This window comes from Amblyomma maculatum, chromosome 9, assembly GCF_055883805.1.
Source record: "Amblyomma maculatum isolate TAMU_Amacu chromosome 9, ASM5588380v1, whole genome shotgun sequence".
Taxonomy (NCBI): domain Eukaryota; kingdom Metazoa; phylum Arthropoda; class Arachnida; order Ixodida; family Ixodidae; genus Amblyomma; species Amblyomma maculatum.
Window position 1 is genome coordinate 42,442,469 of NC_139352.1, and position 13,903 is coordinate 42,456,371.

The window sequence follows — 13,903 nt, forward strand, 5'->3', positions numbered from 1 at the left end:
TGTTTCGATGTTTATTTCAGAAACCATTTCATTTTTTTTTCTGTGTATGTTAGTTTTGATCGATGAAAAGGGACTTTTTTTTTCAGAGATATAACGTGTCAATCCTACATGGTCAGAAGTCACTTAAGGTTATCTCGATGATATTCTGAGCACAAAACGAAACTGTCCGACGTTCATTGTCCTAGCTACTAATTTTTATTCCTGTTATCCCTGTTGGAAGTGTTTTTGTTCCTGTTAACTTTTTATTTGACAGGATGATATTGATACTGCTCTGGCCACAGCTTTTTGTTTTGCTCTTTCCTCGCTCTTTCTGGTTATGCACTAGTCTTGGCTCTGGTTCATTGGGTTATACAGTGTCTCAAATTCTTGCTGTGCTTGTGACATGTTTCACAGGTCTACCGATCCATGTTGCTTTGATTTGAGGATTTATTTGCTTTGGCTGCCTGCAGTGCATTCCAGCCCTGCTGAAATGTTGAAGTGTACTGCATTGTCACTGGGATTGAGTTTGTCGATGGGAGTTAAAGATAGATTGGGGAAAGTGCAGAATGCCTCGGAAAGGAGTGTGGTAGTACATGAGTAGCTTTGCCGACTGAGAGTGATGGTGCAGGTTAAAGAACTAGTTTATGGCTAGAGCATGGCCTCAGCTCACACTGGGGAGGCATAACTGGAGAGCACTTAAGCCTTTCCTTACAGTGGACATAGATGACTGGTGGTGATGGAAATTACTCTCTGTAGCCTACATTGCTTTTTCATGCATTTAGGTGATGTGGAAAACGCATGCACAAAGGCCTCACTGTTGAAAAAAACTGCATCTGTTTGCCCTTTTGAGATCTCTCTTGAAGAAGTAATACCACCGAATTTTCGGTTGGGCATTTTATTCTTTCAAGTGATGCAAAGGGATTGTATTTATGGATTGCTCATTAAAATTGAGTTTCTTCCATCATGTCTGGGGATGAAGCCTCAGAGCAACAGGTGTTGCCCTCAGGGGTTTAATTGATGGAAGAGCCACAGCCACCTGCCATGTTTGACAGGTGGCAAAAATCATCTTGTAGGAGAGAGACAAAAGACCTGGACAAATGCAAGACTCTGGTATAAAAAAGTCATTAATGAGCTCCTTCCTCATCATTACTTAACGTCCCTTGAAATGCTACTTGCAGTAATATAGTCAAACCCGGATATATCGAACTCGAAAGGGATCGTGACATAGTTCGATATATCGATAATCCGATATACAGAAATCGGCTTGAGACGCCACTTGCGATCGTGAAAAATGATACTGTATTTGTCACGTAGTCAGCCCACTCTCACTTTTGCCCCCGTGAATTTGAAAAAAGAAAAGAAAAGAAGCGTTCTGTAGTGCATCCCTCCATTTCGACCGTCGCATCCACGGCTCATTTATTGGCAGTGCGCCAAGATGCTACTCAGCGATAACATCACAGGGTGTTTATCTTTTGACTATACTTCTGATAGATCCTGCGGTGGCAGGGAGTGAGCTTGGCAGAGTGCCCATGATGGCTTGATTGCACAAGCCTAGTTCGATTTATCACGCCGCGCTTGGGGCAGGCGTAGTCTACTGCCACAAAATCATTGGAAAGCATGATAGCTGCAAATGCCATTTGAAGTGAGCAACGCTAAAAGTCGGTGCCATGATCACAGCTGACCACGTAATTTTGTTGATTCATAGATGTAAGAATGGAAGACTACCTCAGAAAAAAAGAAAAAAGCTGCCACTTCTTAACGTCCGCAGGCGCCATACCGTACTCTGCGCCGCACGTTCAGCATGACAAGTAAGGACGACGCTCGCAAAAGAAAAATAAATTGCTATTTCATAACATCTGCAGCCATCATAGCATACGCCACGCCGCACGTTCAGCTCGACAGTAATGATTAACGACTCCAGCAAAAAAAAAAAGAACTGCCGCTCACTAGCGTCCGCAACCGCCATAGCTTACGAACGGCACGAGACATGCATCGCATGTCAGCCGCCGCGTGCAGAGCATTCACAACTCATACTAGAGAAAGCGTCTGCCACGCTTGTCCGCGTATGCATAGTGCATGCTGCTGCGAAGACCGGGAGAGAGAGAGAGGAAGAGGAGCGGTAAAGCTCGGCAGAAGAGTGTGCACACTCTTGCACTTCGCTCTATTGTGTTTTTCCTCTCCCGAACACCACAGCTACAATCATCACCATCATCAGCCTGATTATACCCACTGCAGGGCGAAGGCCTCTCCCATATCTCTCCACTTAACCCGGTTCTGTGCTAGCTGCATCCACTTGACCCCTGCGAACTTCTTAATCTCATCCGCCCACCTAACTTTCTGCCGCCCCCTGCTACACTTTCCTTCCCTTGGAATCCAGTTTGTTACCCTCAGCGACCATCAGCTATCCTCTCTTCACACTACATGTCCTGCCCATGTCCATTTCTTCTTCTTAATTTCTACTAGAATGTCGGTAACTTCAGTTATTTCTCTGACCCACTCTGCACGCATTCTATCTCTTAATGTTACCCCTACCATTTTTTGTTGCATAGCCCTCTGGTTGTCCTCAACTCAAGTAGAGCTCTCTTGGTTAGCCTCCACGTTTCAGCCCCATAGGTGAGTACAGGCAAGATGCAACTGTTGTATACTTTCCTCTTGAGCGATACCGGTAAGCTGCTAGTCATAATCTGCGAGTGCTTGCGAAATGCGCTCCATCCCAATCGTATTCTTCTTATTATTTCCTTTTCGTGGTCCGGATCTGCGGTTACTACCTGCCCTAAGTAGACATATTCGCCTACTACTTCCAGTATTTCGCTACCTAATGTAAACTGCTGTTCCTTCCCGAGGCTGTTGAACATTACCTTAGTCTTCTGCATGTTGATTTTCAAGCCTACCTTTTTACTTTTCCTGTCTAGGTCATCAATCATTATTTGCAGTTCATCCCCCGAGTTGCTTAGCAAGGCAATGTCATCAGCAAATCGCAGATTACTGAGGTATTCTCCATCTACCCTTATCCCTAACTGCTCCCATTCCAAGTCTCTGAATACTTCCTCTAAACAAGCTGTGAATAGTACTGGAAAGATTGTGTCTCCTTGCCTAACACCTTTCTTTATGGGAATTTTGTTACTTTCTTTATGCAGAACTATGGTTGCTGTGCAGCCACTATATATATCTTCCAGCACTTTCACGTACGGCTCGTCTACCCCCTGATTTCGCAATGCCTGCATCACTGCTGAGGTTTCAACTGAGTCAAATGCTTTTTCGTAATCAGTGAATGCTATGTATAAGGGCTGGTTATATTCGAAGCATTTTTCTATCACCTGATTGATGGTATGGATATGATCGATAGTAGAGTACCGTTTCCGAACCCTGCTTGATCCTTTGCTTGATTGCAGTCTAAGGTTGTCCTGATTCTATTAGCGATTACCTTAGTAAATACCTTATACGTAACAGACAGTAAGCTGATTGGTCTGTAATTTTTAAGGTCCTTAGAGTCCCCTTTCTTGTGAATGAGGATAATGTTTGCATTCTTCCATGGTTCCGGTACCGTCGATGACACCAGGCACTGCGTATACAGGGTGGCCAGTTTTTCTAGCACGATATTCCCCCCGTCCTTCAGCAAATCTGTAGTTATCTGATCCTCTCCAGCTGATTTCCCCCTTTTCATAGTTTCTAGTGCTTTCTTGACCTTGTCCTTCGTCACTGGTAGAACGTCTGACTGTTTTTCCCTACCGCCAATCTCATTACGGTCCTGACTACTTTGGCTACTGTAGAGATGTGCATAGAACTCTTCGGCTACTTTGACTATCTTTTCCATATTAGTGATGACGTTGCCCTCCTTGTCCCTTATCGCATGCATCTGGTTTTTGCCTATGCCCAATTTCTTCTATACCGCTTTAAGGCTTCCCCAGTTCTTTACAGCATGCTCAATTTTCTCCATGTTATACTTCCTTAGATCGGCCACCTTGCGCTTATTGATTAGCTTTGATATCTCGGCCAATTCGATCTGGTCTGTTGGATTGGAAGCTTTCATACTCTGGCGTTTCTTAAATGTTTCATCTCCTTAGACAGCTTACCAGTATCCTCTCTAACTATCCTACCGCCTACTTCTACCGCGCACTCAGTAATGATATCTCTGAAATTATTGTTCCTTGCCTCTAGGGTAATGTCGCCATCCTCAGTTAGAGCTGGAAACCTATTCTGTAGCGAGATCCTGAACTCTTCTGCCTTCCCCCTCACCGCTAATTCTACATTGGTTCCCTCTTGTTCCTTCATGCACATGGCTAGCAAACATCACATGCTGGCACGCAGCAGTGATCACCGTAGATGCGCGTGCCTTTGGGGAAGGGCGCCACGCTATCCTAGACCAACCATCGCCGAACTGTGCCCTCTTATTCCTTCCTTGCGTGGCTTGAAAACATCATGCGGCAAACGACCAAGGGTGATGCGATAGTCTTTGGGGAAGGCGCACTGTCCAATGCGTGGTGCGGAGTTCGATATATCGAACGACCGGTGAAATTGAGTTCGATATATGACGCAGCTTTCCTATACTTTTACATGGGATTTTCAAGGGTATATTCCGTGAGTTCGATATAACCAAAATTCTAATTATCCGAGTTTGGCACGGGCAGAGGCATATTATTTTATATATTTTTTTTTAGTAGCCTCACCATAATATATATATGTATACTAATGCAAGAAATCATTAGAGGTGGCCTTCGGGAGTATTGGAGTGAAATTTTGAAAGTTTCGCATAGAGCGTATAATTTGCTAATAAGGTGACCACTCACAGCCAATTAGGGCAACACATCCCCATGTGCACCTCGTGCAAACCTCCCATGGGACGTCACATCGGCTTGCTGGGCGCGCCTGCTTATCGGACGCTCCCATGTTACGCGGGCAGGACGGGGAGTTGTGCGGTGCCGTCGAGACTTTTCTTCTGCGCCGGCTTCGGTTGACATGAGGGGGAAGAGGAGGAGCACCATTTTCGATTGCCCATATGTTTGGTCCAAGTCGTCATAACCACAGACTTGTTTTTGAAACCAGAGAAGCATAAGAAGAAATCACGTTAAAAAAATTTTCTCGTGATACGGGGTGATGGGTGTCTACTAACATCGTGCCCATAGACTAAGAACGTACAGCCATAATTCGGTGTTTTTATGTTTTTTGCTTGTCCCTGTGTAAAGGTATACTACCCACTGCACCTGTTTGCTTTGCTAGGAGGGATCCAGAAATGGCTTTCTCGGCAAGCTGTTCTGGAGGCCCACTTTTAAACGTCAGCTCTGTCCTTTCAGGTGGAACTAATCTGGTCAGATGCCAACTTGTCCATTACTATCGGCATGGTAATCACTTCATTATCGGTGGTCCTGGATATACAGTGGTGTGTTAGTGGGATCACATTTCTCAAATACCTGCATCATGTTTATGCACAGGGACTGTTGAAGCCTGTTGAATCTCTGCTTAAATGTTAAAAATACTGTCAGACATTTTTCATGCAAGCTATTCTGCATGAGCGCACTGGCTAAGAAAGAGTCTGTTCCCTTCCTCCAGATGGCAACGCTGGGACGAGCACAGAAAACCCTCCCGAAGATGGTTCCACAACTTCACAAGGAGAGCCGCAGAGCCGGTGAATTAGCGTGCCTATATCGGCATCGACTATGGAAGCTATCATCAGGTGAATGCGTTCCATCTCATTGTACTACGCTTCTGAGTAAGAAATACAGAACATTGGAATACACATCCTCGTTGGAAACCAGTGAAGCAACTGAACTGTGCATCATAATATGGTAACTGTTAAGAATCAAATAATGTAACAGGACCAGTGCTCTATGGTCTTGGAATTGACGTGTAACTGCTTTTCAATACTCTGTTATGTGTTTGCGTGGTAGCGCAGGCTTTGAACGAACAGTCCATGCAGGCTTTAGCATTCTGAATGTGTGTCGATCCCTGTGATGTATGTTTATGCCTATATACCGGTGTTTGTAAACTATATCACCTAGCTAGTACTATTGCTTAGTGCCAGCCTTTGCATTAAAGGGCAAGAACTAACTTGCACAGTCCTCTGTAAATAGCAGTTTTTAAAGCGAAAGTATTAAGTGTCTCAGCCACAAAGCCTGCCAGAGGAGTCCATAGAGAGTGGCCCCAAGTGTCAACAGAAGCAATGTCAATAGAAAAAAAAATCGGCAACAGTGTGATAATATAACTATTTAGGTAATCAGTTGAAAAGTTATAGTTAATAATTTCTGAACTGAATTCGATAGTACACTTACTCATAGTTGGAAATAAGTAACAAAGCACTTATTGGTAACACAATTGATAATTTATAACAATTGGTGATAATTGAAATAAATGATCACAATTCATTATAATTAGAATTAATTAGCCATTAGCATTGATTGAATTTTGCCAATTCCAAATGATACTAATAAGGGAATTAATCTGGTGCATTATTAAGTGGAATAATTAAGTAATAGAAATAATTAATCTTAAATCAGTCATACTGAATTGACCAAACGCTTATTAATTCAAATTCGCTGATGTTTTAGCGTTCCCAAGTGATCCCTAAAACTTTCCCAGAATTTTCCGCACTTGTTTTGCTAGCATCTGTCTTTTTCAAGAACCGTAGTCTTTGTTCTTGCTAGTCTACTGTGGCTCCGAGTTCAGGTAAATATATAGTAGTTAGTCTAGATCAGATTGCTATAATTAACAGGCACAGTGTCAGGTGATATTAAATGCACCTATCTTTTATTTTATTGCGCCTTACTCTGGTGGAGAAGTAGCATAAAGGCATTATTAAAGGAAAGTTCTAATTAAGAACGTCAAGAGAGGAAAAGGAAAAAATACTCTTCGCTCCAATATTTCAGATGCTGTTTTTTAAACTCACTGTTGACATATTTACTGTTTCTCCTTGGAAATATCTTTGGCAATTCATTTTCAACAATGTGTTTGATTCTTAGAATGCAGAGCATACGATTCTGGATCACAAACATTATTTTTATGCAGTTTAAGCAGCTCAAATAAAATTCCTTCTATGGAGCAGTCTTGGGTCCTTGCGAATGGTCACAAGCCTTCGGTCTGCTCAAAAGATCCATGACATTGCCACTGGAGGACACTTGGTCTAAGGACGGCACAGATGAGCGGGCCACATATTGCGGTTGGTCTTGCCTTTGTAGAAGACTTATTTGTTTCCTTTGCTCTCTATACTTTTATATGTTGTTTCTCATGAACTCCTATTAATTAATATTGTGTTAAATGTTTTGTTGTAGTTTTTGCTGGTTTGTTATTAATTAATTATATTAGTTTACCGGTGTAGTATTTCGTGTGCATTTCATTGCAATATATATTCTTGGTAGTGGTTCAGGATTAGCACCATTACATTGGCACCCACTAGTTGCAACTACACTATACTTTCCCTAGGGTGCCTGTTATCAGCAGCCTGAAATGGAAGAGCTATCTTTTCATGATTACTGTTACAGGCTGTGCACGATAAGTCAACAGCATGGTTCTGAGCCCTTAAAAGTGCATCTTCAATGCACAGCTTTGATGAAACCAGGGATGTTGTGGTAAAAAGTATTTTCCGAAATATCGCTGAACCCACACTAGCCCAGCTTCCCCTTCCCAGTACACATCTTATGTGTAGGGTAGCAAAGTAGGGGCTACCATCGGGAGCAGGCATACTACGCTTGACTCTCGTTGTACCTGTACCTTGTTGATGAGGTTTTTTTTTGTGTTAAGAATGCATGCAAAAAAAAAAATCATCCGGGAAAACATACGATCCAAACTACCCTATGTCGAGAGGTGTTACTGTTGAGTGAGGTATAAAGGCATTTACTGGCACTTTATCTTCACACAAGTTTAGATGGTAAACCGGAATCACTTTTCCTGCGTTTCCTGATGCTTCACCCCCTTTAAACTATTGCACTATGGGAACGCATTAACTGAGAAAAAAGTAGCACAACTCTATATAGAACGTTTTCACTAGCCACGAGAGAAGCTGGGAAGCACGTATTCATTTTTTTTTTCTTATTCTTTGACATTTCTTTGTTTTGTCTTTTCTTTTTTTTTTACTCATGTTTACCTATAGGAAGTGTTGGAAGTGTTAGAATAAATACCCAATTCAATGTCTCTCTATCATTCCACTGGGATCCTGCATGCAGTGTGTTTTCGCTTTTGAAGGCTGGTTTTTAGGGGCGGGGTCAGCATTACCTGCCTTTGTGTGGTGAATTCAACCCTCTGGTCATCTCTGGTGTATTGCAATAGATGATAGAGTGGCATACTGAAAATTGTTTCAGTGAGAGGACTTGTGCCCTTTGGAAAGTTCCAGCTGTAACAGAGAGATGTTCAGCAATTATTTATGAGGATATGTTTTTGTTTTCCCTTAACCTTAGCATACTCAAAGAGCTGCTTTTAATTCCTGTCCAAATACCTTTTTATGCTTGTTGCTTTGGGACAAATAAACAACTTTGTTTTTGACATTTGTACTAATGTTCTGGACTTGTCTCATCACCAACTCTGTGGCTTTCATGTTGATATTATCTTTCATGTAAGTGGCCGTTGATTCCAGGTCCACGTGATAAACTTGCTGATAAAGTAGTTAGGGTTGCTTTTGGCCGGCTTTTGGTGTTTAATGCTAAAAGCTGTCCTGTAGAGTCGAAGTGCGGCAACACAAGAAGCCGGAGATCGCGCCGCGGACACTACGCTATGTTAAGACTTTGACAACTCTGGCTCTACGACTGAGTGAGCAACTGTGCTGGCAGGCTTGACTATGTGCTCTTTCTCGCAAAAAGATTGACATGCAAATTCTTTTTTTTTCCGAATTTAGGAGCTTGCTTAGGATTATGAAATTATGTTATCGATCAGCTTAAGTGTGATGTCTGCCAGCACAGGCATACTATAGCTTAAAGCATGTTAGTTTGGTTTTCAAATGTTGTATACCTTTCTTTTAGAGACAACCATGTCCTCTATTCTTTTCTGGTGGTTTTCAGGAAGACAGGTTTTTTGTGAATGCCGAGACCAGATAACTTTAGGCATAGCCAAGAAGCATTTTCGTTTGTTGAAATCACTGGTACCGAAGCTTTCATGGTTTGTGTTTTTCACACGCTTTCTTTTATGCTTGAAGAACCACACACCTAATCTCCTGCACTGCTGATATGCTAACTCCATGTGAAGTTGTACGACCTCTTGTCAGGTCAGCTATGAGGGCACAGTGTTTAACATTGTTATCGTCATTCGCAGCTTTATTACTTCTGCTGCTTTACTGTCCCAGCCCTCGCCAATTATCCCTGTTATAAGCTAGCCATGGCCTCTAGAATAGGAGACTTCCTACATCAACTTTCTTTCTTTAACTTCCAATGGTCCACTAGGAGGTGTTGTTTCCCTTTGCATACTGTCTGCCTGAATTTGTTTTCCAATACACATGGTATTCTAGTGGAAATCAAGAAGAAGAAATTGGCATGTGCAGGGCATGTAGTGCGAAGAGAGGATAACCAATGGTTGCTTATGGTAACAAACTGGACTCCAAGAGAAGGAAAGCGTAGCAGGGGGCGGCAGAAAGTTAAGGGAGCGGATGAGGTTAGGAAATTTGGTGGGGTGAACTGTGGCACAGGACCAGACTAAATGGAGGGGTATCGGAAAAACCTTGTGGGGTTTTAAAAGCGGGATAAATACGTTTTTCCCGCTTAATCGAGGCTGACTGTCACAACCACCGACCTCACCCAATGATCGCGTGCGCTACCGAGCGCACGCTGACCACTGCGGGCCGTGCTCGTGGGAACAAAGGAACAACACGTGCTGACAACAAACAGGCATTTATTGCTGCAATAACAACAACGCCAGCTAGCAATAAAACACACTAATGAATACAGGTCGTCTGACTCACTAGCAGGGCAACGGGCGAGTGTTCGCCACGCTAGGGCAGGGAATAAACTCCGAGGCCGGGGACAAGACGGGCAAGCGGGATAAGTCTCGCGAGGCTTCACCTCGCCTGTAACTGCAGAGTGCCGCGAGGAGCCGTCCGCTCGCGTCCACATCCCGATGCCGAAGAGCGAGGAGTTGGCTTTGTCCGCGTGCGCGCTGACAAGCTCGGGGGTGGCGCTTGTGCTGCCGCGGCGCTGGCGCCATCTCTTGATAGTTAATGTTAACCACCAATGTTGGCGCCATTCCGCGATAGCTAGAGCAACTACCGCGGGGGAAAGCCGACTTTAAAGGGGACGATGGGAGATTGTTCCCCACAACCTTCACCCAGCAGTTTGTATAATTCGGCTGGTGACTGATAAACAGCTCATATCTTTTCCTCTTCCTATGCCTGGGGATAACATTAATGACCCTGTATTTGCTCGTGGACAAGTGTCATTTCCTAGCGTATGTCGCATAGACTTTAATGGTTGAAAGCTGTATGCCTTAACATTTTGTCGTCCCACTCTCTTACCTTGTTCGGAGTGTGCCTGAAACTGCTCCACCTAGCCGATGATGACTTGGTGCCGGCCTTCTGGAGGCAGGTACCATGTTTCTTCGCTGGTCACTACCATTTCTGAGGCTGCACCCACCCCATTTCTTTCTCTTTCTCTCTTTCTTCATGTTAGTACAGAAAAAGGGACAACTCGTCATTGTCATGACGAATTTCTTGCTGATGCATAGCCATGCGTGCGTACTTCTGTAAATTTTTTTCTTTTGTGGAGTTGAGCGATACCACCACTAATTTTTGGCACAAACAGAATATCTATGCATGAGACATTTTTGTATCCACTACGCTGTTTTCATTGGCTGGTGTGTGAATATATGAAAGAAACTGTTGGCGCTATAGATACTTCGGACATTCTGTGCATTCGTAAAAATATTCAGTTTAGAATTGGTCTTGCTGTGGTTCAAATACTTTCTTGAAGCATGCACAAAATTCATGTTTGGCCCAAATTAGAAACTTAAAAAAAGGTTGGTTGAGAACTGTAAAGGACGTCCAGTGAAAGCTCTCGGTGTTGCCAGTGGACATGCTTTTATTTTTTAATTTTTCTTGGGAGTGTGAAGCAGTTGCAGTTGACGCCATGATTTAATGCATCACACATTCAGAAATGAGTCAGCTTGGCACCTCTCCTAGCCAATGTGAGTACTCTTTTTGAGACTTTCTTGGTGACCCTTTTTACACACCCTGTGTGTGACTCTGTGCATTATGCTGAGTCCCCGATGACCTGCCTGTGTCAATAAATGTTAAACACCTGTACATGTACACTGCTTATGTATGCTGATATTGCATGAATACCCAATTTTTTCGTCTTCAAACTATGTTCAGTTCACGCTCGACACTTATTTTAGGTTGACCTGCCTCTCCTGTGTGGTCTTATCATTTCAAGTGGAATATGTTTTGTATGAAAGCCTGGGACGAATTTTTGTGGTGTCAGTCTTTTTCATTTGCCCCTTTTTTAAACACTGGGGCATATTTGCTCTAACCCAATTATGAAAAGTTCACATCGAGTGCATTTTTTCTGCAGAAGCAATAATCTTACTGCTGTCATTACTTTTTGCTGCTTTACTGCTTTCCCCAACCTACACTTTTTTCTTTTTTCCAGGTTTGATTTCTAGTTTTTAATAGAAATTTGCATCTTTTATTTTGTTTGTTTGCCGTAGCTGACCAGTGTAAATTTGTGTGATTTATGTCCCATGTAAGAAGTCATTTCGATTCACTACATTGTTTCATGTGGAATTTGTGTACCTACATACACCTTTCTGATGTTGTTTTATGGGTCAGTTGTTTCTTACTTGTTCAGTTTTATATATGAACATTCTTCGAATTGTATTTTACTGTTTTGTGCAATCATGTGTATCATTTTGCAGAATAATTGGTTTGCTTGTTTTTTTTTGTTTTTTTTTGTGATATTTATTTTTTTAAATGTCACAGCGTACCGATGCGGTATTTTTGTTTTTGTTTTTTCACACTGATTTAGGGTACCAAAGGTCACAGCAGCCACACATTACAATAAAACAGCACTTAGTTAAAATTAAGGCTGCTAATTAGCAATAATAAGCAACCTTCCTAAAAGTAGCACTACTGTTTAGCTTTAAGTAACGCTGCAACTTAGTCGTACTAATTTGCACTGCTAAAGAGGGCTTACCATTAGCAACTAATCAAGATCATTACTTAGCAACACAACATCTGAACGCTCTCATATCTGCACTTATTGAACTTAAAAAGAAGCAGGTTCTTAAAATAAAACTATTCCTGTCTAAATAATGGCGGCTACAAAAAAATGACAGCTCCGTAGATTTTTTTTTCTTCTTTTTAATTGGGTGTCAATGGTCTGTGCATTGCGCAACATCAGGAAGGTTCGTTCCTCAGAAGTGAAGGGCTGGGAACTTGTTTTCACCACTGAAGCGACCCTTTTCTGTGTAGATTTAGTTGAAGGGATGCAGGAGGAACTGCCTATGCGATGTGCGAGGACGCCCCAAGGTTCCACACAATGGATCAGCGAGGTCCAGCAGCCCTATAGATACTATCGTGGTGGGTAGGCAGTAAAACTGTGGTTGTTCCCACTGGTTAGTATGTCTTGTTTTGTTTGTTACTCAGATGCCTACTGAAGTTTTGCCTGAATGGCAGCTGAGAGCTTGAAAGAAGTAAAATGAGGAGATGCTGGACTGACATGTGAAATTAGCAAAATACTATGCGCTCTGCTTGGCTTTACAGGGCTAGTTCTCTTTGAGTGGCAGTTTTATAGACGTTTTTGCATTAGCGCAGTTATATTTCCTGCCATGCAGCTGAATGTAAAAGTTAAAACACACTCCTGTGCCAATTTTGAAGACACTCTTTGCACGAAGTGCAAAGTTTTTATGGGCTGCAGCCAGATTTTTCCCTCAGCAGATTTGTTTGATTAATCATGTGAGTTTACACTGCGTGCCCATCCTCTAGAAGCTACAGAGTTTGAGATTTAAAATTATATCCGTTTAAGTAATCATCAAATGCAAAAACTTATGTCTCATATCACATTCTACCTCATGTTGTCGCTTTTGTGTGAGGCGCTGACGTAATAAATTCGGTTAGCAAGCTTTCGCTCAGTATAAATTTGCATTGTCCCAAAACTGCATGATGAGAAATTCTGGCAACAGGCTTAGTACAGCGAGGTTTGCAACCAAGATGCAACATAGTATCCCATCATTTTCTACGCAGTCATTTCCCCCTCTGCCTGTGCCAGAAGCGCGGTTCACTTCGCACTGTCTTCCGTTTTCACTTACAAGTCACTGCTTCCAGCACAGCTTAATGCCATTATTGAGTTCTACCTGAATGGACTCACCTTTTCTCACTTTTCCTAAATTTGTAATAAGTAGAATCCCGCTGTAGTATACTCTGATATAGTAAAAACTTGGATGTAGTAAAGTAAAACCAAATTCCCGGTTCATCTTCCATAGATGACTGTACATCTTTCCCCCTTTATAGTAAAGACATGTTTGGTAAAAATCGGTTATAGTAAAATGCGTCTGGTCGCGGGGACGACTTACCACGAAATGACATCACCGCCCGCACCCTACGCAAAGATTCTTTTTTTTTTTTCTTCCGAGAACAAATGGCTTTACCACTAGGCTTATCAGCATTCAGGAGAAGCCAACTTTATGTATGCCTTGAAGCCATGAGAGAAAGCATGCAGCACATAGGAAAAAAAAAAGGGAGGCTGTCTACAAATATGGAAAGAAGGCGACGAGGTCAGTTCAGAAAGTAAAGGAAAGCAAAAGTGCAACGAGAAATAGGGAAGGGGAAAATACGGGCGAACATTCGCAGCACTCCGCAGCACGAGGCAAGAAGTGGAGCGCAGCGTGAGCAGTCTTGCAGCACTTGGCTGCCATGCATATTTATCATCGCATGGCGTCATTTGGAACTTTGGCACTTCGCGTCAGTGTGGTACTCGAATAGTCATCTTTCGTCACCACTATTGAAACTTTCCAATAAATA